Raw genomic sequence first — 25019 nt, 5'->3', positions numbered from 1 at the left:
CTTTCCTGTAGCCCAGAGCTTTGTAACCTGGACCCCAAATGGGCCTCAGGGGTCAGTAAACCCCCTGAAACTGAAACTAACATTTTGCATGTTTTTATGCATTTTTCTAGAGGAAAGACCCCAAAGTTTTCAGAGTCCCACTGGAGTCTCTGACCTCAAAAAAGGTTCACAACTATAATTTTAATATTCCCCTTTCATCACCTCCGTCATATTTAATGGCCCACATCCATTATTATTTCACAGATCTGGAATTTCTAGCAGAGTCAAGCAAATCTACCTGCTGACTTGAAAAGAGAGATATATGATTTCCGACACTTAAAATATCCTAACAACCCTTACAAAGGTCTCTTTGAAATTCTCTTCCCCAACATTCCACTCCACCAGGCCTCACTGACCCAGTTCACCCTGGTGTATCAGGATTACTCATCCACAAACGGTGACAGAATAGGACAGCTGACAAACAAGATAAGGACCCGGGGCCAGTCTATTGAATGAATTTGGGCAAATGTGTTCACAGGGGTTTTTCTGTGATACACTCCCTAGGTAATGATGTTACAAGGACTTTCCAAGACAAGTCTTAATAAATTTAAAGATAAAATTTGTAAGCAACTGGAGCCGGAGTGATAGTATATTTTAAGGCAGGTCAGGTCTCACACCATCCTTTATGTCACACCAGATCAGCATCCATCTCTTATGGAATCACCTTTAGCTATAAATGGGTTTCAATAATAATCTGTCTCTTCAAATTCACTCCATAGTAATCAATGTTAAAATTCATAAGTGATAAGTACAATCTTAAAAAAATAAGTAAATGTTGCTTTTCCCCTTCTGTTATTATTTCAATTTAATTTGACAAATTTAACAGGAAACTAAAAGCATTTGGGGGGAACTTTTTAATTTCCTTTTCTGTTTTAAGACTGGCATTAATAGCTACCAAAAGTATATGTTAGTATATAAGCTATTATAGATATACACAGTATCTACTTTATTTTTATGTCACTTAAAAAACAACAAAATCTTACGAGAAATATGTCCTAGTAGTCTGTATCCAAGACAGTTGGGGTTGAGCTTTGAATCAGTAGGAGTTTAATCAACAAAACAGAAACCACTTTGAGTGCTCAAAACTCAGGAATTTTGATGTAGGATTTAATACGTTAAAAAGGAACTGAGAAGCTAGATGGGGTGGGTTGCAGAAAGCCATCTGTGAAATGCAGGAGGACCTTTTCAGCATTGTAGCCAGTGAGGAGTAAATCTGGTATTTGGGAACTTATAGTGGCACTTCCACTATCAAGACAGCATGATGCAAGTGAACCCCCTCTTCTACCAAAAGGTCCTGGGAAGCACCAGAGATGGGTGTGACCCCTTAGGAACTGAGCAACCTACCTGTCCCATCCTTATCCTGTTTTGGTGAAGAACTTTCTATAGAAAGCCTTTGATGTATTCCAATATAAATAAAGCTCCCTTCTTTGATAGAAGCTGGACCCATCTGGTCATCTTTGCCCATCACTGCCCCAGCTCTGAAACTACTTTTCTGTGTTCTGTGGTTATTTAATAGTATACTTTTCTTTATTTCTCAGCCAGCCCATTCCTCCGGAGGGAAACCCACTCCCTCCCTCGCCCACGCAGGAAGTGGGCGATAGTGGGTGGTGGGGTAACCTAGAGATTGTCAGCAGCAGGAAATCACCATGATCCCTCAGGCTAGAGGAACAATAGGAGGAGTCTGGGATATCAGAGCCCAGCATCCAGACAGAACAACAGCAGGTTCCTTCAAAGGGACCTGGAACTGAGCAGGAGAGGCAGCTATGGAAGAGATGCTGCCAAAAGCAGACAGGGAGTCAGGAGAAACATGAACTTCTAATTTTTCCTGCCACCTTCAGGTGTCCTGTCAATGCCTTCTGGTTGGCATGGATCCTGAAATGCAGTCGGCATCACTCTATTATACAGAGCAGAGCCAGAGAAGAGTGAAGAATAATGGCACAGAGTAACCACACATTTCCACCATGGCTTTGTTACCTACATAAATATTCAAAGTCAAGTCCAAATAGTATCTAATATGTAAAAACTTCCTAAACAAACAACAACAAAACCATAAACAGAGTTTATATAAAATAGAAAACCAACTGCATTTTATTAGTGTTACTTTTAAAAGGCTAACAAAATTTTATAAATTAAACTATTATTAAAATCTTTGCATGAAAACTAATTCTACCAGAACCAACTACAGATGTCATCTTTAACTGAGGCTTTTTACTTAATGGGATATTTTACTCCTTAATTGTCTACCTCTTTGCATTTATTGTCAGAATCTATAAAGTTCCTTCAATTTTGCCATTAAATTCTTAGCCAAAGAAAATCTTAGAAAATAGGTATTATGTTTCTATTTTCTGGAACTTTCTGTCCAATGAAGTATTTCTCAGGAGTTATGATGTGATTGGCAGAGACACTGCTGGTTGTATCTCCACCAATCATCTTTCTCCATTATTTTCTCACAGCATAGAGATTGGGTATATACTCCTACTCTAAATGTGACAATGAAAGGTGAACCTGTTTCCATATCCAGGAGAGAGATCTGAAAAGTCAAAGACTAAGGGGGAGGTAAAGGGTCCAGAGGTAGAAATTTGCTCCATAGAGAACATTCATCAATGTTTCAAATATTTTTTGGTCATCATACTAGAGGAGAGGCGGAAGTATGGGGGTGGGGCTACTATAATGTATCGAGCAATGGCTAGAGATGCTGTTAAACATCCTAAAATGCACAGGACAGCAATCCCCCCCCACCACCCCTTCACTGCCCACTAAGAGATAAACAGAAGCCCTGGTCTAAGTCATTGGTTCTAAAACTGAGGTTTCTGAACCTTCAGCCTGAGCACCTAACAAGAGGAGCTTGTTAGAAGTATAAATTCTCTGGCTCTTCTCTAAATCTTCAGAATCTAAAACTCTGAGGATGGGACCTTCTACTTTAACAAGTCCCCTGTTAATTCTGATAAATGCTAATATTTCAGAATCACTGAACTAAGGCTTCAAGGGTTGCCACCTGTGTAAATTATACATATTATTGAAACAGACACACCAGTTCATTAACTTACGGTCTATTGTTGCTACAACAGCAAAATACAAAAGATGGATGGCAAGGCCAAAACATTTGCTATCTAAGCCTTTAGGAAAAAGTGTGCCAACTCTTCATGGAATCACCATAAGTCCCAGCTATACCATTCCTTGGTATTTATCCTAAAGAATTAAAGCATCATACTATACATATCCATGTTTATAGCAGCTCAATTCACAGTAGTCAAACTATGAACCAGTCTAGGAGTTCATTGATAAAATAAATGAATAAAGAAAATGTGGTAAATACACACATGGAGTTTCATTCAGTCATAAAGAAAAATGAAATTATGTCATTTGCATGAAAATAAATGGAACTCAAGAATATTATATTAAGCACAATAAGCCAAACTCAGAAGGTCAAGGGTCATATGTTTTCTCTCATATGTGGAGAGGAAAAGGAAAACGAAAGAGGAGATTATGAAAATCAAAGGGGGATCAGTAGAAGGAAAGAGACCAGAGAATGGGAGGAAGGGAGGGAATGGGGAAGTTTTGGGGAATGACACTCATCTGCCACATTATATTGTTATGTTGCGTGCATGTTTGAATATGTAACAACAAATCATTATATACAACTATAATGCATCAATAAAAAATGTGTAAAGAAAAAGTTTGCCAAATCTTAAAACCAATTATGATAATTTTATTATTCTCACCAGTAACTGGTTTAGGAATGGCTTACTTAGGAATAAGACTAACTTGACTATTGTGATCTATAGGATGGAAGAGGAATATTGCTGGACCTAAAGACGGGAAATTAGGCAAAATATTCCTTATTTCCAAGGAGAACAGACACACAAAAAGATATGCTCTATTCTCCTCTGGATATTATGTTATCTGGATGTGATACTAAAACTGCAACAGCCATCTTGCAACCACAAAGAAAGCCAGACTAAGAGCAAAAACAACACTTCAAGGATAAGAGAATTAAAATATGAAACAGCTTGGCATCCAGGTTAGTTTTTTTCCACAATGAGGTTGTATTAATTGAATAATAAGAAAAAAAATAAGGGCAAAAATGGGATAAAAAAAAACCAAGGGTTGGGGGAAAGAACAAATTCAAATAACCACAAGAGTTTTTAATTACCTTCAGTCTATGTTTAGTGCATGTGTGTTTGTATCCACAATCCATACAAATACTGAAGTAAAACAATTTTGGTTTGAAGCAAATTAAATTTTTCCTCAAACCATAGTGAGGAATAACTATTTCCTTTTCCACTGCAACCAAAGCAACTTAAACTAACAGGCCACATTTGCATAAATATAATCAAAGTTTTACCACAAGACACACACAGTACAAGCTACTATACTTGCAATGCTTTCTCCAAGAAATAAACAGCTGTTGAAGACACCACCACTTGTATTTTCATTGACTTGAATCTGTGATATACCAAAATATAAATGAATATTTTGAATCTACCTCAGGTAAACTACCTCATTTCCCATAGAATATAATGTAGCTTGTCATATGTTTACATAATATATAATACACCTGGCATCGTACAATATTCTAGAAAAAAATACAAATGGGCCATGAGCTCCTGCCTTCAAGTAGCTTCTGTCTGATGAAGAAAATGATAAATACACACAGAGAATTACAAGAAAAGAAATTAGGGTACAGAAGTTTGCAGAGTGTTATGAAAACAAAGATTCAGGGCAGATAATCTAATTAGAATCAAAGTTGTGAGTAAGAAAATATTATGAAAACTGTAATTTACAGTTACACTTTGAAAAACTGGTATTTAAAAATGTTGCATACAGAGGAACACAGAGTTTGTTTAGCAAACTAATCTGGATAAAAATATTTAAAATAGATTAATCTGTAGGCAACATATTTTACTTAAAAAACATTATACTTCCTAAAAGTTCACTGCACTTGGAGATTTATCTTCATTAAATTCTCATCATTCACCTGGTAAGAACACATAATCTTTAAAGATTAGCATTCCAGGGATGGTCCCAATTTCATGAATGATAGTCTTCCTAAGTATAAAGAAGTATCCAATCCAGAGTGGGAGCTCAGCAATACAATCCTGGGTCTACATGACCAACTTAGGGCCTTGAGGCAAGATAGAATCCAAAACTTTGTAGAACCATGAACTAGATCAATACTCAACAAAATCACCATGACTGGGATGAGTCATTTCATTATATGTGTGACCAAGTGGAAAAATTATTTGTTGTGTGGTTATGGTCACTGACACTATTGACAATGTTTATTATGTGATGAATTACACAAACAATAAACTTTATATGTCCACTACAAGAGAAAATAAGGGTGGTTTAGAAGATGGAGCTAATGCTACTATATTCTAGGACCCAAGAACCACAGGTAAGAAGAAGCTATTTGGCCCAAGTAGCTCACATAATTAAACATGCCATTAACTTCAACTATAAATTGTGCTTGTCAATGTGTTCTGCAATTACCTTGCTACTAAGGAATCTCTCAAGCAGTTAACCAAACCCAGACCTGCCAGGGAAAGTGTATTTATTCATCAATACTACCTAACCTTCACATTATTTAACATCATGCACTGATCTGATTTTATCTGAGAGGTCACCCAGCTTCAAGCTTACTTATTATATTTGGCCCATTTACTAGAATTAGATCCAAAATCTTCTCTAAGAGATATTTTTTTTTCAAGTATTGCATAAGAAATCAGTGCTACTTTTTTTTCCTGGAAAATGATCCTCCATATGAATTTTGTCTTGTTATTATCCACCATAATATCAAAAAATAAACAAAATCCTCCATGATCAAAGTGTAGGCCTTTATCCAAAATTCTCATCTGCTCTCCATCTATTTCTTTTCCTTCAAAACTTCATAAACTCACCTGAACATGTTTACAGTGCTTTAGATAATGCCTATTGCCTCTGAGGGAATAAAAATATCATTTCTCTGCACTCATTATTTATCATTGAGCAACCACTTCTAACACTCTTGCCAACTTCACTAGTTCTCAGCTGGACAGAGAGATGAGATTAATAAATGCCCTTTTAGAAGATGCTCTGTGAGTCAAAACGCCCTGGAGAGAAATGGGGGTTCACCCTAAGAAATGACTAGGCAAGCAATCCCTAGTGAATGATTTTAGGTACTTGTGGTCAGAGGCAATCTGGCCTGGCGGAAGTCCTCAGGCTGAGCCACCATTACCAGTCTGCTCTACCATCTGTGCAAAACCCTGGCTTCCCATAAAATCAACTTCAATGAACTGGTGGCAGTTCATGGTTTTGAAAATTCCACTTTAACTGGAAATTTTCTAAAATGGCTTTGTAACTCTGGTTTGCTGACAACCAACATTTACAAATTTGGCAAGAATCCCCTGTTGCCCAGCTGCCTCCGATTTACTGTCCCTGGGCACAGTCTCCAGCTTGGCTGCTGGGCTCTACACACTTAGCACTGCCATCGCCTCTGGGCAATGTGTTATGGTGGAAAGCAATGGAAGGAAGGTAAGCAGACCTGGGGCCGGCCCTGCTTCTGTCACTAATGAGAATGCCCTTAAACTTCCTAGATTTTGGTTTCTGCACCTCTAAGCTTTCTTTCTAGCTCTAGAAAGACAATTTAATTCACTAGCAGTTACTAAGCACAGTTTAATGATTCTCTGACTCAGGCAACTTGCCATCTTTTATGCTAAAAAAAAGAAACAGTGCTGATATAACCCAAATTAAGTCCAATATCTCATTTTGTCAACTCTTTTAAAACTTCACCAACATCTGGATAAGCAAACAAGTAACAATTTAGAATAAATGGAAGACCATCACCTCTGGCTTTCTTCCTTGTTCTACTAGGATTGTCCATTCAAAAATCAACTAAAGGTTGGATGAAACAGGACAAACAAGAAGCCTGGAGAAGTGAACACAACATAATTAGCCAATGGAACAGCAGACAGTTGCCAGAATTTATGTTGAAGAAAAATGCAGCAATACCAGCTAAAAACTACCAGACTATCCACATGAAAGTTGTCACATTGAAAACTGGTTAATCAATAATCCACAGGATAATGACAAGCTATGCCATTATGTGGCACAATGGCATTATGGAATCTTCTAAGAATCACAATGATCTATTTCTCAGCTAATATATGTTTGTCCCCTCTTGAAAAGCCTACTCAAAATTTACCTTCCGTAACCACAGGACACCATCTCTGATTGGTGTCCTTTTCTATGTTCATCTATGTGCCTAGATCTCCACAGAAGAGAAAGGATTCAAGGACTCTCTTGCATGGTTCATGCACTGCTTTATGAGCTTGTGTTGACCTTTCTTCTGCAGCTTTAAACACTTCAGAGACAGTATTTTATGGCACACAGTGAGAATGCTATTTTCTGCCTACGTTGGCTTCACATCTTCCAAGGTCTGTTACGCAAAGACAAAATCTAGTACCATCTAAAAAAAAGGGAATTCATCATTGAGCACTGACATCACACACATCAGAAAAGTGCTTGTTATATTCATGGAAAATGAAAAGGATAAAAGATAATTTATTTGAGAATAATAAATAGTTGTACAAAAGCAGATGAAAATTATATAATTTACATTAGGAGTTTAGGGAGAAAGTCTGATCATCAAAGCAATAGAAATATCTTAGAAAGTCTGGAAGTGATTTTTATAAACCTAGGTTCTAAGTTTCTACAATAGAAACAACTAGTTGAACAACCTGTGTAAAATCATTAATCTGAAAAAGAGGATACTGGTATTCACTATTTACAAAAAACTAGAAAGCTAATACTCAAGTAAATGTGAAATTCTAGGGGGAAAATCATGGTACCACAGTTGGGTTTAACACAAGGAACATTTCATGAGGGCCCGCCATGGGCCAGGAGTTGGGCTAGGTCTCCATTCCAAGGATGAACAAGACTCAGTCTTTTCTCTCACAGAGTTTACATTCCAGTTCCAAGCTCAACAAAGGCTTTCTCAGAACAAATCCAGCCTAACACACCAAATGTCTGCTAGTTATGGTAATTAAAATAACGTGGACTTAAACATGCTCACAAGTGTATACTCTTGAGAAAAAGAAGATATTTTTGTAAGAAAATCAAGACAACAGAGCCTGTAGGTTTGAGTTACAAACCTGGGTTACATGCTTTGCCGAACCACAAAGAACTTGTTTTATTATTATTTTTTTCTTTTTAAACAGCTGGGAAAGTTGTGGGGTGGTATGTCTGGTCCAAAAATGTTATTATTTTGGCTTTGCTTAGTTTTGCAAAAATAAAAGGGATTTCAAATAGACTTCATATCTTTGGAGTTCATTAAACCCTCCAGATATTTTCCCACTTTGTCAACCATTTAATTTGTATCTTATTTGAAAACATCTCCCTCTTTTATCAATTTCTCTATCATTTTTCATTAAATTTGGTATATTCCTTCTGTCTGTAAAGAAACAGAACTTTGTGATATAAAACATTTCAAAGATATTTAGCCAAATAAAAATTGATGTTGATTGGAAAAGTGACTATAAGATAAAGTGCAGATCTTGTCCAAAATTATTCAGGGTTATTTGTTTATGTACTACATCTAACATATACACTAGTAGACCTCTCTATGGGATTCTTCTTTTTTTTAACCCTATTTTTATGGGTACATTATAGTTGTACAAAATAGTGGAATTTGTTGTTGAATATTTGTACACACAATGTAACCACAGAATTGGCCAATATAACTCCTCAGTATTTCCCCTTTCCCTCCCCTCCTCTATGGGCCTCTCTTTCTAGGTAAAAGAGAAGAAACTATCAAAATTTACAATTTATGGCATCCCAGACAGGGATGATCTTTTTTCTTATTCAGTTTAGTTCAGATGTACTATTCGTTCATTCTGAGCTAAGGTAGTTTGAAAACAATGCCTGTTTCAGTCATCTAAACTGCCTACAAGGCCATCAGTGAATCACTGGACAGGGCAATGGCCATGCTGACACTATTTACCCATGCACAGTCAATCTACTCCACTGTGACAGTGACTGTTAACATAACTACCACAAAAACAGATGGCTTCTCAGAAGAGTGGTTTCTCCACTCTTATCACTGTGTAATGGGGTCAGCCTTCATTGTACATTATGAAACAGATCCATTAGAATAGCTTTCAAAAAGTACTGAAAAGTATTTGGGCTTGAGACAACTTGACCCACAATGTCCACACTACCTCCATTAATGTTAATTAAGAGAGTCTCTTTTCCCATTCTACCTAGCTATTTTATCCATTCCCTGGCCTTCTTTTTATCCTTTTTCTTCTGCTATTCTCTATTACATTGGAGTGAAAGAACACATGTATCTTCCTGTAAAAATGAATAATAGTTGAACATTTAGCTCACAGAGCATATGACTAAAGTTTGAACAATTATCAGAACTGATGGATGAGATTTTTTTTTTCAAGGTAATCACATAGTCTTCAGCCAGGGGTTAGACCAGCTCAGATTTCAGCCTCAGGATTGGAATGATTTTTCTTATCACTTGCATTCTTCCTCATTGACAGAGCTGTCACATTTCTAATTCACCACTGTTTCACGTAGGTACCCCGACTATCCAGAGTATGTTAAAGTTTCTATACATTAAAAGATTCACTTCACTTATTATCTTTCAGTACAAAAAGCTTCTATTTATTCATAGGAACATGAATAAATATTCATGGCTGATACTGGTTCTCAATCTTCTACCATCTAAGGATGATACAATGTGATGGGTGATATGTGTTTGTTGCTTATTTGTATATATATGCAAGAACCCCTCCCTCAAAGTAATGTCTAGCTTAATATTAGACCAATTAAATTCAACATCTTCTGGATTTTATTCTATTGACTGAATTACCCTTCATGACTGACACACCAGAAAATAGTGTAGGATTCTCAGCAGTTGCGGCCCAAGTTATGTAAGAGATTAATAGATTTGGGCAAGAAGACATTTTGGGGGTTAGAGAGAGTGAGTTCCAGTCTAGGGCATGATTAATATTCAATGTAATTAAAAGATATAAAGAATTATGGGCCAATCGTGCACATTTTTATAATCCCAGCAACTTGGGAGGCTAAGGCAGGATTACAAGTTCAAGGCCAGCCTCAGCAACTTAGCAAGATCCTCTCTCAAAATAAAAAATAAAAATGACTACGGAAAAAGCTCAGTGTTAAAGCACACCAGGTTCAGTCCCCAATAGCAAAATAAAGAATCATAACAAAGGTCTGGAAATGGAGAAATAGTCATGGTATCATAAAGTCAGAGCTATTTCTCTGTGTCAACAGAAGTCAAAAATCTCCAACTGCTTTAAGCTTACATGAAATTCCTGTGAGCATAAAAATGATATAATTTGATGCAAATTAGATAGCTAAAGGCTGTTAATGGATTCTGTCACCTATGTTACCTGTAACAAGTCAAAAAGAAACCCATAACATGTCTTCAGCCAGTATAATAAAGGATCAATATTTTAACAAAAATGCAGACAGACAAGACAGTCATTCTTTAAAAAGAGGAGGAAGGAAGGAAGATAATAAATTCTGCATGAAGAATTTGATATTCTAAGATACTATTCCAGAAAGATCTTTTCATTACATAGGAACATTCTATTAAGAACTCTAAAGACATAAGATTAACACATTAGATATTTCAATGGAGTAATTATAAGGCAATGACAAGAGTGCAGATGGAGTGGAGAGGGGTTGTTTCACAGCACAACTGGATTCTTGATAAAGGACGGTATTAGGAAAACATTTTTAAAAAGACAAGACACACAATTGGGTCAAAATCAAAGAAATACACAAATTAAATAATAGACTTTTTGTTTAAACTAGGAAGAGGAAAGCACAAATGAGCTGAAGTTAATGATCTTGTCCAGCCACAGAGAAATTACAAAGGAAACATAATACAAGGTCTGGAATCCCAAATGATTTTTTTTTTAATTTTTTATTGTTGGTTGTTCAAAACATTACAAATTTCTTGATATATCATATTTCACTCTTTGATTCAAGTGGGTTATTAACTCCCATTTTTACCCCATATACAGATTGCAGAATTACATCAGTTACACATCCATTGATTTACATATTGCCATACTAGTGTCTGTTGTGTTCTGCTGCCTTTCCTATCCTCTACTATCCCCCCCCTCCCCTCTTCTCTCTCTACCCCCTCTACTGTCATTCATTTCTCCCCCTTGTATTATTTTTCCCTTTCCCCTCACTTCCTCTTGTATGTACTTTTGTATGACCCTGAGGGTCTCCTTCCATTTCCATGCAATTTCCCCTTCTCTCTCCCTTTCCCTCCCACCTCTCATCCCTGTTTAATGTTAATCTTCTTCTCATGCTCTTCGTCCCTACTCTGTTCTTAGTTACTCTCCTTATATCAAAGAAGACATTTGGCATTTGTTTTTTAGGGATTGGCTAGCTTCACTTAGTATAATCTGCTCTAATGCCATCCATTTCCCTGCAAATTCCATGATTTTGTCATTTTTTAATGCAGAGTAATACTCCATTGTGTATAAATGCCACATTTTTTTTTATCCATTTGTCTATTGAAGGGCATCTAGGTTGGTTCCACAGTCTTGCTATTGTGAATTGTGCTGCTATGAACATCGATGTAGCAGTGTCCCTGTAGCATGCTCTTTTTAGGTCTTTAGGGAATAGACCGAGAAGGGGAATAGCTGGGTCAAATGGTGGCTCCATTCCCAGCTTTCCAAGAAATCTCCATACTGCTTTCCAAATTGGCTGCACCAATTTGCAGTCCCACCAGCAATGCACAAGTGTACCCTTTTCCCCCACATCCTCACCAGCACTTGTTGTTGTTTGACTTCATAATGGCTGCCAATCTTACTGGAGTGAGATGGTATCTTAGGGTGGTTTTGATTTGCATTTCTCTGACTGCTAGAGATGGTGAGCATTTTTTCATGTACTTGTTGATTGTATGTCCTCCTCTGAGAAGTGTCTGTTCAGGTCCTTGGCCCATTTGTTGATTGGGTTGTTTGTTTTCTTATTGTCTAATTTTTTGAGTTCTTTGTATACTCTGGATATTAGGGCTCTATCTGAAGTGTGAGGAGTAAAGATTTGTTCCCAGGGTGTAGGCTCCCTATTTACCTCTCTTATTGTTTCTTTTGCTGAGAAAAAACTTTTTAGTTTGAGTAAGTCCCATTTGTTGATTCTAGTTATTAACTTTTGTGCTATGGGTGTCCTATTGAGGAATTTGGAGCCCGACCCCACAGTATGTAGATCGTAGCCATCTTTTTCTTCTATCAGACGGCATGTCTCTGATTTGATATCAAGCTCCTTGATCCATTTTGAATTAACTTTTGTGCATGGTGAGAGAAAGGGATTCAGTTTCATTTTGTTGCATATGGATTTCCAGTTTTCCCAGCACCATTTGTTGAAGATGCTATCCTTCCTCCATTGCATGCTTTTAGCCCCTTTATCAAATATAAGATAGTTGTAGTTTTGTGGATTGGTTTCTGTGTCCTCTATTCTGTACCATTGGTCCACCCGCCTGTTTTGGTACCAGTACCATGCTGTTTTTGTTACTATTGCTCTGTAGTATAGTTTGAAGTCTGGTATCGCTATACCACCTGATTCACACTTCCTGCTTAGCATTGTTTTTGCTATTCTGGGTCTTTTATTTTTCCATATGAATTTCATGATTGCTTTCTCTATTTCTACAAGAAATGCCGTTGGGATTTTGATTGGCATTGCATTAAACCTATAGAGAACTTTTGGTAATATCGCCATTTTGATGATGTTAGTTCTGCCTATCCATGAACAGGGTATATTTTTCCATCTTCTAAGATCTTCTTCTATTTCTCTCTTTAGGGTTCTGTAGTTTTCATTGTATAAGTCTTTCACCTCTTTTGTTAGGTTGATTCCCAAGTATTTTTTTTTTTTTTTGAAGATATTGTGATTGGAGTGGTTGTCCTCATTTCCATTTCAGAGGATTTGTCGCTGATATACAGGAATGCCTTTGATTTATGCGTGTTGATTTTATATCCTGCCACTTTGCTGAATTCATTTATTAGTTCTAGTAGTTTCTTTGTAGACCCTTTTGGGTCTGCTAGGTATAGAATCATGTCATCAGCAAATAGTGATAATTTAAGTTCTTCTTTCCCTATTTTTATGCCTTTAATTTCTTTCGTCTGTCTAATTGCTCTGGCCAGTGTTTCGAGAACTATGTTGAACAGAAGTGGAGAGAGAGGGCATCCCTGTCTAGTTCCAGATTTTAGAGGGAATGCCTTCAATTTTTCTCCATTCAGAATGATGCTAGCCTGAGGCTTAGCATAGATTGCTTTTACAATATTGAGGTATGTTCCTGTTATCCCTAGTTTTTCTAGAGTTTTGAACATAAAGGGATGCTGTACTTTGTCGAATGCTTTTTCCGCATCTATCAAGATGATCACATGGTTCTTATTTTTAAGTCTATTGATGTGGTGAATAACATTTATTGATTTCCGTATATTGAACCAGCCTTGCATCCCAGGGATGAATCCTACTTGATCATGGTGCACAATTTTTTTGATATGTTTTTGTATCCGATTCGCCAGAATTTTATTGAGGATTTTTGCATCTAGGTTCATTAGAGATATTGGTCTGTAGTTTTCTTTCTTTGAAGTGTCTTTGTCTGGTTTAGGTATCAGGGTGATGTTGGCCTCGTAGAATGAATTTGGAAGTTCTCCCTCTTTTTCTATTTCCTGAAGTAGCTTGAAAAGTATTGGTATTAGTTCCTCTTTAAAGGTTTTGTAAAACTCTGCTGTATACCCATCCGGTCCTGGACTTTTCTTAGTTGGTAGTCTTTTGATGGTTTCTTCTATTTCCTCAATTGATATTGGTCTGTTTAGGTTGTCTATATCCTCCTGACTCAATCTGGGCAGATCATATGACTTAAGAAATTTATCGATGCCTTCACTATCTTCTAATTTATTGGAGTATAAGGATTCAAAATAATTTCTGATTATCTTCTGTATTTCTGAAGTGTCTGTTGTGATATTGCCTTTTTCATCCCGTATGCTAGTAATTTGAGTTCTCTCTCTTCTTCTCTTCGCTAGCATGGCTAAGGGTCTGTCGATTTTGTTATTTTTTCAAAGAACTAACTTTTAGTTTTGTCAATTTTTTCAATTGTTTCTTTTGTTTCGATTACATTAATTTTAGCTCTGATTTTAATTATTTCTTGCCTTCTACTTCTTTTGCTGTTGTTTTGCTCTTCTTTTTCTAGGATTTTGAGATGAAGTATGAGATCATTTATTTGTTGGTTTTTTCTTTTTTTAAGGAATGAACTCCAAGCAATGAATTTTCCTCTTAGAACTGCTTTCAATGTGTCCCATAGATTCCGATATGTTGTGTCTGTGTTTTCATTTATCTCTAAGAATTTTTTAATTTCCTCCTTGATGTCTTCTATAACCCATTGATCATTCAGTAACCTATTGTTCATTCTCCAAGTGATGTATGCTTTTTCCTTCCTTCTTTTATCGTTGATTTTCAGTTTCATTCCATTATGATCAGATAAGATGCATGGTATTATCTCTACTCCTTTATATTGTCTAAGAGTTTCCCTGTTACATAATATATGATCAATTTTTGAGAAGGATCCATGTGCTGCTGAGAAAAAAGTGTAACTGCTTGATGTTGGGTGGTATATTCTATATATGTCAATTAAGTCTAGGTTATTAATTGTGTTATTGAGTTCTATAGTTTCCTTATTCAACTTTTGTTTGGAAGATCTGTCCAGTGGCGAGAGAGGTGTGTTGAATCTCCCATGATTATTGTATGGTGGTCTATTAGACTCTTGAACTTGAGAAGAGTTTGTTTGATGAACATAGCTGCACCATTGTTTGGGGCATATATATTTATGATTGTTATGTCTTGTTGGTGTATGGTTCCCTTGAGCAGTATGTAGTGTCCCTCTTTATCCCTTTTCATTAACTTTGGCTTGAAATCTATTTTATTTGATATGAGTATGGATACTCCTGCTTGTTTCCGAAGTCCATATGAGTGATATGATTTTTCCCAACCTTTCACCTTCAGCCTATGTATGTCTTTTCCTTTCAAATGCGTCTCCTGTAGGCAGCATATTGTTGGGTCTTGTTTTGTGATCCATTCTGCTATCATGTGTCTCTTAATTGGTGAGTTTAAGCCATTAAAATTTAGGGTTATTATTGAGATATGGGTTGTTCTTCCAGCCATATTTGTTTATTTCTGTTACTAAACATGGTTTGTTTTCCTCTTTGATTATTTTTCCCCCCTTTACTGTCCTACCTCCCACTGTTGGTTTTCATTGTTATTTTCCATTTCCTCTTCCAGTAATGTTTTGCCGAGGATGTTTTGAAGAGATGGTTTTCTAGCTGCAAATTCTTTTAACTTTTGTTTATCGTGGAAGGTTTTAATTTCATCTTCCATCCTGAAGCTTAATTTCGCTGGATACACAATTCTTGGTTGGAACCCATTTTCTTTCAGTGTTTGAAATATGTTATTCCAGGATCTTCTAGCTTTCAGAGTCTGTGTTGAAAGATCAGCTGTTATCCTGATTGGCTTACCCCTAAATGTAATCTGCTTCCTTTCTCTTGTAGCTTTTAAAATTCTCTCCTTATTCTGTATGTTGGGCATCTTCATTATAATGTGTCTAGGTGTGGATCTCTTATGATTTTGCACATTCGGCGTCCTGTAGGCTTCTAGGATTTGGGATTCTGTCTCATTCTTCAAGTCTGGGAAGTTTTCTCGTATTATTTCATTGAATAGATTGCTCATTCCTTTGGTTTGGAGTTCTGTACCTTCCTGTATCCCAATGATTCTTAAGTTTGGTCTCTTAATGTTATCCCATATTTCTTGGATGTTCTGCTCATGGTTTCTTAACAGTCTTGCTGAGCTGTCTATGTTCTTTTCAAGTTGAAATACTTTGTCTTCATTGTCTGATGTTCTATCTTCTAAGTGTTCTACTCTGCTGGTAGTATTCTCCATTGAGTTTTTAAGTTGGTTTAATGCTTCCTGCATTTCTAGGATTTCTGTTTGTTTGTTTGTTTTTTATAACCTCTATCTCCCTGTATAGTTGATCCTTTGCTTCCTGGATTTGTTTGTGTAATTCATTGTCGAAGTGATCTTTCATTGTCTGATTTTGCTGTCTAATGTCTTCCTTGATACTCCAGATCATCTGAAGCATGTATATCCTGAATTCTTTATCTGACATTCCTTCTGCTGCAGCTGTTACCTCTTCTAAAGTTGAGTTGACCTGCATTGCTTGTGGTCCTTTCTTTCCTTGTCTTTTCATACTGCTTGCGTTTCTTTCTGCTTGGTGAAACTGTTGTGTTTTTAAAATGTTTTTTTTCCCCTATATATTTATATTGCTCTTGTATAGTTGAAAAGTCTCCCTTGCAGGGTCGGGCGGCGGTCTGCCTACCTTGCATGCACGGGCGGCGGCTCTGCTCTCTCCTTACTCCAATTGGAGTGTCGTGACTACTTCGCCGGCAGGTCACTGGGCCTGTTCCGGGCGCAGGTGGCGGCTCTGTTCTGCCCCTACTCCAATTGGGGTGACGAGTGTACCATGCCGGCAGGCCACCGGGCCTGATCCGCTGGTCGGTTGCAGGTCTGCCTACCCTGCAGGCGTGGACGGCGGCTCTGCTCTGCCCCCTCTCCAATTGGTGTGACTTGTCTACCACACCCACGGACCACTGAGCCTGTTCCGGGCGCGGGTGAAGGCTCTGTTCTGTTCCTACTCCAATTGGGGTGACGTGCCTACCACCACTGCCGGCCGCTGGGTCTGTTCCACCGGTTGGTCGCAGGTCTGCCTACCTTGCGGGCACGGGCGGCGGCTCTGCTCTGCCCCTACTCCAAATGGGGTGACGTGTCTGTCGCACCGGCAGGCCACTGGGCCTGTCCCGCTGGTCGGTCGCAGGTCTGCCCACCTTTCGGGCACAGGTGGCGGCTCTGCTCTGCCCCTACTCCAATTGGGGTGTCGTGACTACCACGCCGGCAGGTCGCTGGGCCTGTTCCTGGCACAGGCGGCGACTCTGCTCTGCCCCTAGTCCAATTGGGGCGACATGTGTACCACACCGGCAGGCTCCTGGGCCTGATCCGCCGGTCTGTCACAGGTCTGCCTACCTTGCAGGCGTGGGCGGCGGCTCTGCCCTGCCCCTCCTTTGTTAGGTTGATTCCCAAGTATTTATTTTTCAGCTAGTCATTGTACTAGCTGAAGCTTGTTAAATGTAAACCGCTGGGCCTGATCTGCAGGTTGGTCACAGGTCTGCTCACTCTGCGGGCATGGGTGGCGGTTCCGCTCCGCCCCCACTCCAATTGGGGTCACGTGACCACCACACCGGCGGGGCCTGATCCGGGCGCAGGCGAAGGCTCTGCTCTGCCCCTACTCCAGTTGGGGTGACGTGTGTACCACGCTGGCAGGCCGCTGGGCCTGACCCGCCAGTCTGTCGCAGGTCTGCTTACCTTGTAGGCATGGGCGGCGGCTCTGCCCTGCCCCTCCTACCACGCCCGTGTACCACTGGGTCGCGGGTCTGCCCACCTTGCGGGCGCGGGTGGCGGCTCCACTCCGCCCCCTCTCCAATTGGGGTCCCGCGACCACCACGCCGGCGAGCCGCTGGGCCTGCTCCGGGCGCGGGTGGCGGCCCGGCTCCTCCCCTCTGGCTCGACGACAAATCGAGAGAGACTCTGGTGTCTGTGCCTCACCCTCCCTACCAGGAGACCAACTGTTTCTGTCGCCGCTGGTATTGATGAAGTTCTCTCCTCCGCCGCTTTCTTATGACATCAGATCTCTGCCATGTTTGTATCCTATGCGAATGGCAGCATTTCGTTCCCTTTGCCGGGTAACCAAAGCAACGGGTGATTCCTGACCGGTCCTCAGCAGGACCCGGACCAAGAAGCAGTTTCCGCGGGCTCCTTAGCCCTGGGCCAGGGCAGCTCCGGGAGCCGGAACTCGGCCGCTCCGTGCTTGGTGTATGCTCTGATCTAACGTTTCATATCCCCTGCCTTAGGATTCTCTTCTAAATTGTTTTCACGTCTTCTCTCTCTTTTCTCTCCCCAAACTTCCTTGGCGAAGTATTTGTTCTCATAAGTCCTTTTTCAGTCCTTCCCTTTATCTTCATTTCACACAGCACATGATCTTCAAACGCAAGCAATGACAGGCTCAGGCAAATATTTTTGCTTAAGGAAGATCACTTTCGCTGATAGTTCTGCAGCTGAGTAGAAATAACAGGTTGCCGGCTACCACCTTGTGGGCCTGTTCAGAGGTCGAAAAGGAGGCCCCAAAATTGATGGCGGAATTGACTGGAGATGGTGATCCCCCTAATGATTTTTAAAGAGAGCTGAAAGGTGATATAAACAAAGGAGACAGCATACTATTCTGGGTCTAGTAAATAAATTAAAATGAAAGGAGGTGTTTTGCTGATAAACATAATTGATCAAGCAGACAAGCTTGAGATACTGCACAGAATACTTCCTGGAAGACCATTTTGTCAAAATCAAAGCCCCTGTCTCTAAGGAGGCATGCAGCAAATGTGCTTAGGCCATCTTCAATCACCACCCCCTCTTCTAGTAAAAAAGTGATGCACATTCTCTTAACAGTCACTAGTCCCTGGATAGTTGTTAATCAATGGTTGCCATAATGAGGAGTGTGGCTGTCATAATAAGTCACCGCCCCCCTCTTTCCTTGGCATGCTCAAGCACACGCACACACACATACATACACACACACACACACACACACACACACTTTCATTGATCAAGTACTAGAGAGGACATACACAAAGAAGACATACATATTTGTGTGTATGAGTGTGAGTGTGTGTGTGTGTGTGTGTGTGTGTGTGTGTATGTGTGTTATGGAGGTTGATGGTCCTGATACCTGGAAAGCCATCCCAGAGGAAGGCTTACCCTGAATTTCTGCTAATATCCCCCACCTCAATAGTACCACATTGACAGGCTCAAGTCCATTATATATTCCCTGGGTCAAATTTGTGCCTACTGGGCTTCTCTGTGTATGTCCTCTCTAATTGTATTTGATCAACATATGGCATTGTCCCATTTCTTCATGTTTATGAAACTCCTCTTTTGAGAAAGAGAGAGAGATGAGCATGTGCACGTGTAGGGGTATTCAGGACTGAACCCGAGGGCACTCTACCACTGAAATACATCTCTATTCCTTTTCATTTTCTGAGAAAGGGTCTCGCTAATTTGTCCAAACTGGCTTTGGACTTGTTATCCTTCTGTATCAGCCTTCTGAGTAGCTGAAATTATAAGCATGTGCTACCATACCCAGCTGAAATAACACTTTAATTATCATATATCCTTCTTTTTTAGCATTTTTCTGACTTTTAAGGATATAAAATGTGATATCATGATTCTTACACTCCCCACTCAGTAATCAATTATTGTATTTCAAGACTACATTATTCCAGAAAAACTATGGAAACAACCTAGCATCTGTCAACAGGGCTAGGGGTGTAGCTCAGTGGTAGAGTCTAGTATATGCAAGGCCCTGAGTTCAATCCCTGATACTGCAAACAAAACAAAACAAAAAAACTCACTAAGTGTCTGTCAACAGATGAATAAATAAACAAAATGTGAATTTATAAACATATATATGTACAGAAACATACACACAGACATACTGGAATATTATTCATCTAAAGAACCAAAAAAAGAAAGTCCTGCCATTTGAAACAAAATTGACAAACCTTATGAGGTTTATCATTATGGAGGACATTATGCAAAAGAATAAGCCAGACACTGAAAAACAAATACTGCACGATCTCACTTATATAGGGAATCGAAAAAGAGCAAATTCATAAAAAACTAAGAGTTGAATAGTAAATGCCAAAAACTAGAAGGTGGGAGAAATGGGAAAATGTTGGTCAAAGGGCAAAAAAGGTCATTTATGTGGGATGAATAAGTTTAGAAGCATATACAACATAGTGACTATAATTAATACTGTTTTGTGTACTTGAAATTTTCTAAGAAAGTCGATCTTGATTGTTCTCATAGCATACAAAAATCATTACTATGAGGTAATAGATATGTTACTTAGCTTGATTATGGCAATAATTTCACAAAGTATACATGTATCAAACATCATGTTTAAACCTTAAATACATACAATTTTTTTATTTGTCAAGTATACCTCAAAAAAGCTAGGAGAAAAAAAGACTGCCATTATTCCTAACTAAATGATCTTTCTTGATTTATATCAATTTGATCTAATTTCGTAGCTCATCTGATACAGTGAAAAATGAAATCATTATTTTCATTGCTAGAAAGGGCATTCTTTAAAGTTATTAGTCCAGTTAACTGTGAGCAACAAGGCAAGAATAGACTAATAGTGATAATAGCTAATGTGTATTAAGCACTTAGAATGTCCCATGCACTAAGTTCTTTATGTGTATCAACTCAATCCTCAGAACCACCTATAAGATGGGTTATTATTAACCCCATTTTAGAGATGAGAAAACTGAAATACAGACAGTAAGTGAAAGACAGGATTCAAATCCAGACAATTCCCCCAAAGGGATCTATAATTCAAAAGTGTCACTTTGGATGGAATGAGTGTCATAAAATTAAAATTTATAGAGGGATCATTTTACCTCTATAAAAGGTATAAAGGTATATACCCACTATACAGGAAACAGCAAAAGAAGGAAGACGCTCACCTTATTTACTGATGTTCTCTTGAGCACAGTAACATTCCTGTCCCTGCTGCTGGGGCTTCTCTATGTACACCTTTCAGTGCCAGCCACCCCACCCCCCACCCCACAGCTCTACCTCAGGAAGGGGATCTCATTAGGGATGAATTTTATAAGGATCATAAAAGTAATATGCTTCCTAGAAGCATTACTGGGGGAAGACTGAAGAAAAAAGAAATAACTTATTTTTTTCCCCACTAGACTTTGGCTTTGGGGCATTAAATGTTATCTTTAAGTCAAAATCACAAGAATAATCACAGATTCCCCTCTATCTGGAGTTGCCACCAAGTAACTTAAAGATGTACAGGAGCTCTGGTTTTTATGAAAAAAATTGACAAAACTGTAAGAGAGCATAATCAACAAAAGTCTGGCACATATCATTGGTGGCACTAGGGTTGGAGAACAAAATTACCAATACCCCATATTTAGGAACTATCTGAAGACTCTAAAAAATCAATGTAATTTCTGTTTTAAGGTGGGAAAAAAACTATCAAACAGATGTCATCATATTTTCAACTGGATTCAGCTAAATGAGGGTCTTTAAAAATTCTGGGGAAAAACTAAAATTTGAAGAAAACTATTCCTCACCACCCTCTAAAATAAGTCTCTATGTAACTGTAAGGAAGTTTTTCAGTTTCATGTACATTTCACATTTATTATTCTCAATTCTATGAAGGAAATTGAAATTGGCATTCCTATTTTATAAGAGAAGGAAACCTAATCAAGGAGTAAATGGAAAAATAGGAAATGAATCCCAAAACTTCTTGTTCACATCCCTTACATTTTTACATTACCCCAGGTCAGTAAGAAACAATGCCTTTATTTTCACAAGGCTATTATCGTTTTATTTTGACCTAACTTTTCTGATAATGGAATGGAATTTTCCCCCAGTTAAACAAAGTCAAAGTCTTTTCAAATATGTTAACCTTTTAAATAATCTGATTAGCCAAAGAAGATAGCCAAACTTATGAGTTCCATGAAACATTTGACAATTCTAATATATTATGGAATGCAACTTTAATTTAACAAAATAATAAAAATTGTCATTTAGATGTATGAAATACTTAAATGTGAGCATATCTAAAACACTTAAAGCCATTATACTATAGGATTTGTCAACCTCATTGGACAAAAAGCAACCAATACCTAGAAAAATCTTGCATTATTTAAATTTTCATACACCCAAATATAACACAAACTTCAATTCACAGAATTTTGGAGAGCACTAAGTTTATAGGTGATCAAATCTTAAATTTTAGATTAATCTTTCCATAAATTAATTTAGCATCTTCATATTGGTATAATATTTCCTACAAATTAGGCTCTTCTGCTTTGGTAATCAGAGAGCATAAAAGCTTAAAAACACTTGGAAAACATTATTTTAAGTTTGTTGATATTTGGCTACAATAGCTCCATTGTACTAGCTGAAGCTTGTTAAATGTAGAAGAATTTGATTAACTTTATTTCAAACAAAATAAAATGTTAAGGGCAGTGGTAAAAGCACATCATGACTCACAGAGATGCTGAATAAACTCACAGTCTAGAAACACAGAATTTTTAGAATCGGAAAGGATCATTGAAACATGGAAATATTTTGGAACCCATTTCTCCCATTGATCCAAGCAATACAGCTTTTTTTTTTTTCTTCCACAAGGTTCCTAACAGAAACTGAATCTACAGAGCAAGGTACAAGCATCACCATGTCAGAAAGTTAATGTAGAAGCTCTCTTTCCTATTTATGAATGCATAATGTTAGCAGAACTGTTTGCAAAAAGGAAAATACAAGCATCTGAGAGTCTGTGTCTTGGTATACACAATGCCAAGCAACCTTTGGTAAGGTCTTGTCAATTAACTGATCACCATGCAGTTGAATGGCATAGCCTCAATCCTCTGGCCAGCGACAACTAACCACAAGGAAAGCCTGGGCACACTACTCCCTTCATGATATCTTGGGAAATCCAAACAAATGATGTATTCATTATATTTTACACAGACTATCCAGGCTCCCAATCAAGGCTCCCCAGGTGTCCTTTCTTTACTCATCATACACACACCCACATCCTTCAACATCCATTTTCTTCTGGCTTGCCTCTACAGTCAGTACTAAGTCCTAAAAGTTTCAACGTGATTGTGTTTTTAATCTACTTTTCAGACTTTAAATATTTCCTAATTAAAAAACATTTTTTGAAAAGGTGGACAGAGTGCAGGCTTCCAGAGTCTGTATTGAGGCAAACCCAGAGAGCAATGCTACTGTTATGAGAAGAACTGCCCCTCAAACATGCCCTTTAACCCTCCCTGGGTTACTTCATTCTGGCATTTTTAAGTAATATCCTTCATTTATGTGGCCTATGTTCTAAAGAACCCATGGATAATCTTTACAAGTTTTTCCATAAGTATGTGCCTAAGCACAGAGTTTTTAAAAAGTTCATTTAGAGGCGAGCAGAGTCACCACCACATTTTTGTCACTGCCAGATATCATGTGAACTACATTCATGTTAGCTTACACAGTTTCAAACTGAGCTACTGCAATTTTCCAAGTCAATCTACTATGATAATTTTCCTATGCACAGTGTTTTCAGATAAGTATAGCCATCAATGGGAGAATTTCTTACCTAATAGTTGTGGCAACCCAGAGCTAAATTTACTATGTGCCATCTTCCAATACCAAGCCCCAACTATATGATTTCCCTTCTACACTAACATTATGCTTCTTGTCAAAATTTTTTGACAACTATTTCGTTAATTAAGGAAAGGATTACAAGAAATTCCTGGCTTTAAATGTAACTGTAAACATAACTAAGATATAAAAGACAATCACAACTAAAGATCCAAATTTGGAATTTTTACATATTGATATGATGGGAACATTTTATATTTCACAACAGGAGAAGCTAACACATAACCAAGTATTATCCCAATAAAAAGTTCTTATGTGATCTAACTAGAGTTGAGGGTTCTTTTCTTTTCTTTTTCAGTACTGTGATCAAATCTAGGGCCTTATGCACACTGAGCAAATGCCTTACCACTGAAAGCATTGAGCTACATCCCTAGCACCCCCCCCCCCTTTTTTTAAATTTTGAGATAGGCCATGCCTGGGCTGGACTTGAATTTGCCATTCTTCTGCCTCAGCCTCCCATGTAACTGCGATTGTAGGCATACACCACTGAGCTGACCAAGTTTTACAATTTTATTTATTTTGTTATTTAATAATTAACCTAGGACACAGACCCCATGGGAAAACTACACAGCTTCATGTTTGAATTCATAAAGACACCAAACAGAGAAATAAAACCAAAATGATCTTTGAATTGGGAAATATTAGCTTCACCAGCCCTTGGAAAACATTCATGTTGTACATTAGAGTTCATCATTCATTCATTCAATAAATATTTATTATGTGGAAGAGACAGTGTCAGGTGCTAGGGACATTCTTGTGAACCAGACAGATTTGCTTCCTGCACTTATGAAGTTTCCTGTCTGTCTGGAAAATTAACTACCAATTCAGTTCAATGAGTATTTATCAAACATCTGTAATAAACCAGCTCTGTGTTGACTCATTTGAGGATATGAAAAGCTAACACAGGATCCTTGTCTCCCATTCTATGTCTTTGGAAATTAAAAGTTTACATAAATGAAGTGCTTAGAAAACAATACAAACTGGCTGTTGGTTGCTTTAAAAAAAAACAGAATTCATAACATAATTTCTGAATCTACTTGGAAATGAGATACACTGTGAGTAAAGTGACAAGAGAGCATCCTAAGACTATTTTTTTTTTTTTAGGCAAACCTTGAAAACTCCAGCAAAAAGGCAAAGAAGAAAAAAACTTTCTTTCTATTCTATGGGTATATCTTCAAATGTAGATCTCTTCTTTTCCTTTTCAGAATAAATAAAATATTTATTATCTCCTCAAATATATAAAGGGCTATTGAGCACCCAACATAATTTTTGGTTTTGTTTTATATCAAGTCATATGGAAAGTAGATACTGTATTGAAAGTTCAAATTGGTTTCAGTGAAGCTCAGGGGAGAGCTAGGTAATTGTTTTAGAGCAGAAGACTAGAAATTAAAGGCCTGGAATCTTTCTGAGAGTCTCACAAACTCTTCCTAAGAGGAACATGGGAATTATGCAAAGTTTTTTTTTTTTAAGTATCTTTGGTTAAAGTGGTGGATATGTTAAAGAATAATCTATTTTTTGAATTAAAAATTGAAGTATTGAGAAAAGTATGTTTCCAAATTAAGTATTTTGATTTAAAAAACAGACATAAAATTAAATTTTTTTAAAAATCACTACACTGC

At 37.9% G+C, this 25019-nt stretch overlaps 1 protein-coding gene across 3 annotated transcripts in view; it reads right to left on the bottom strand.

Annotated features, from left to right (window-relative positions):
* Bbs9 (Bardet-Biedl syndrome 9) overlaps nucleotides 1–25019 on the bottom strand; it is a 507346-nt gene that overhangs the window by 157782 nt on the left and 324545 nt on the right. The gene's annotated exons all lie outside the window — the stretch shown is intronic.

Source organism: Marmota flaviventris, chromosome 1 (assembly GCF_047511675.1).
Source record: "Marmota flaviventris isolate mMarFla1 chromosome 1, mMarFla1.hap1, whole genome shotgun sequence".
Taxonomy (NCBI): Eukaryota; Metazoa; Chordata; class Mammalia; order Rodentia; family Sciuridae; genus Marmota; species Marmota flaviventris.
Note: the sequence above shows the minus strand (reverse complement) of the source record. Positions and strands in the feature narration are given on the sequence as shown.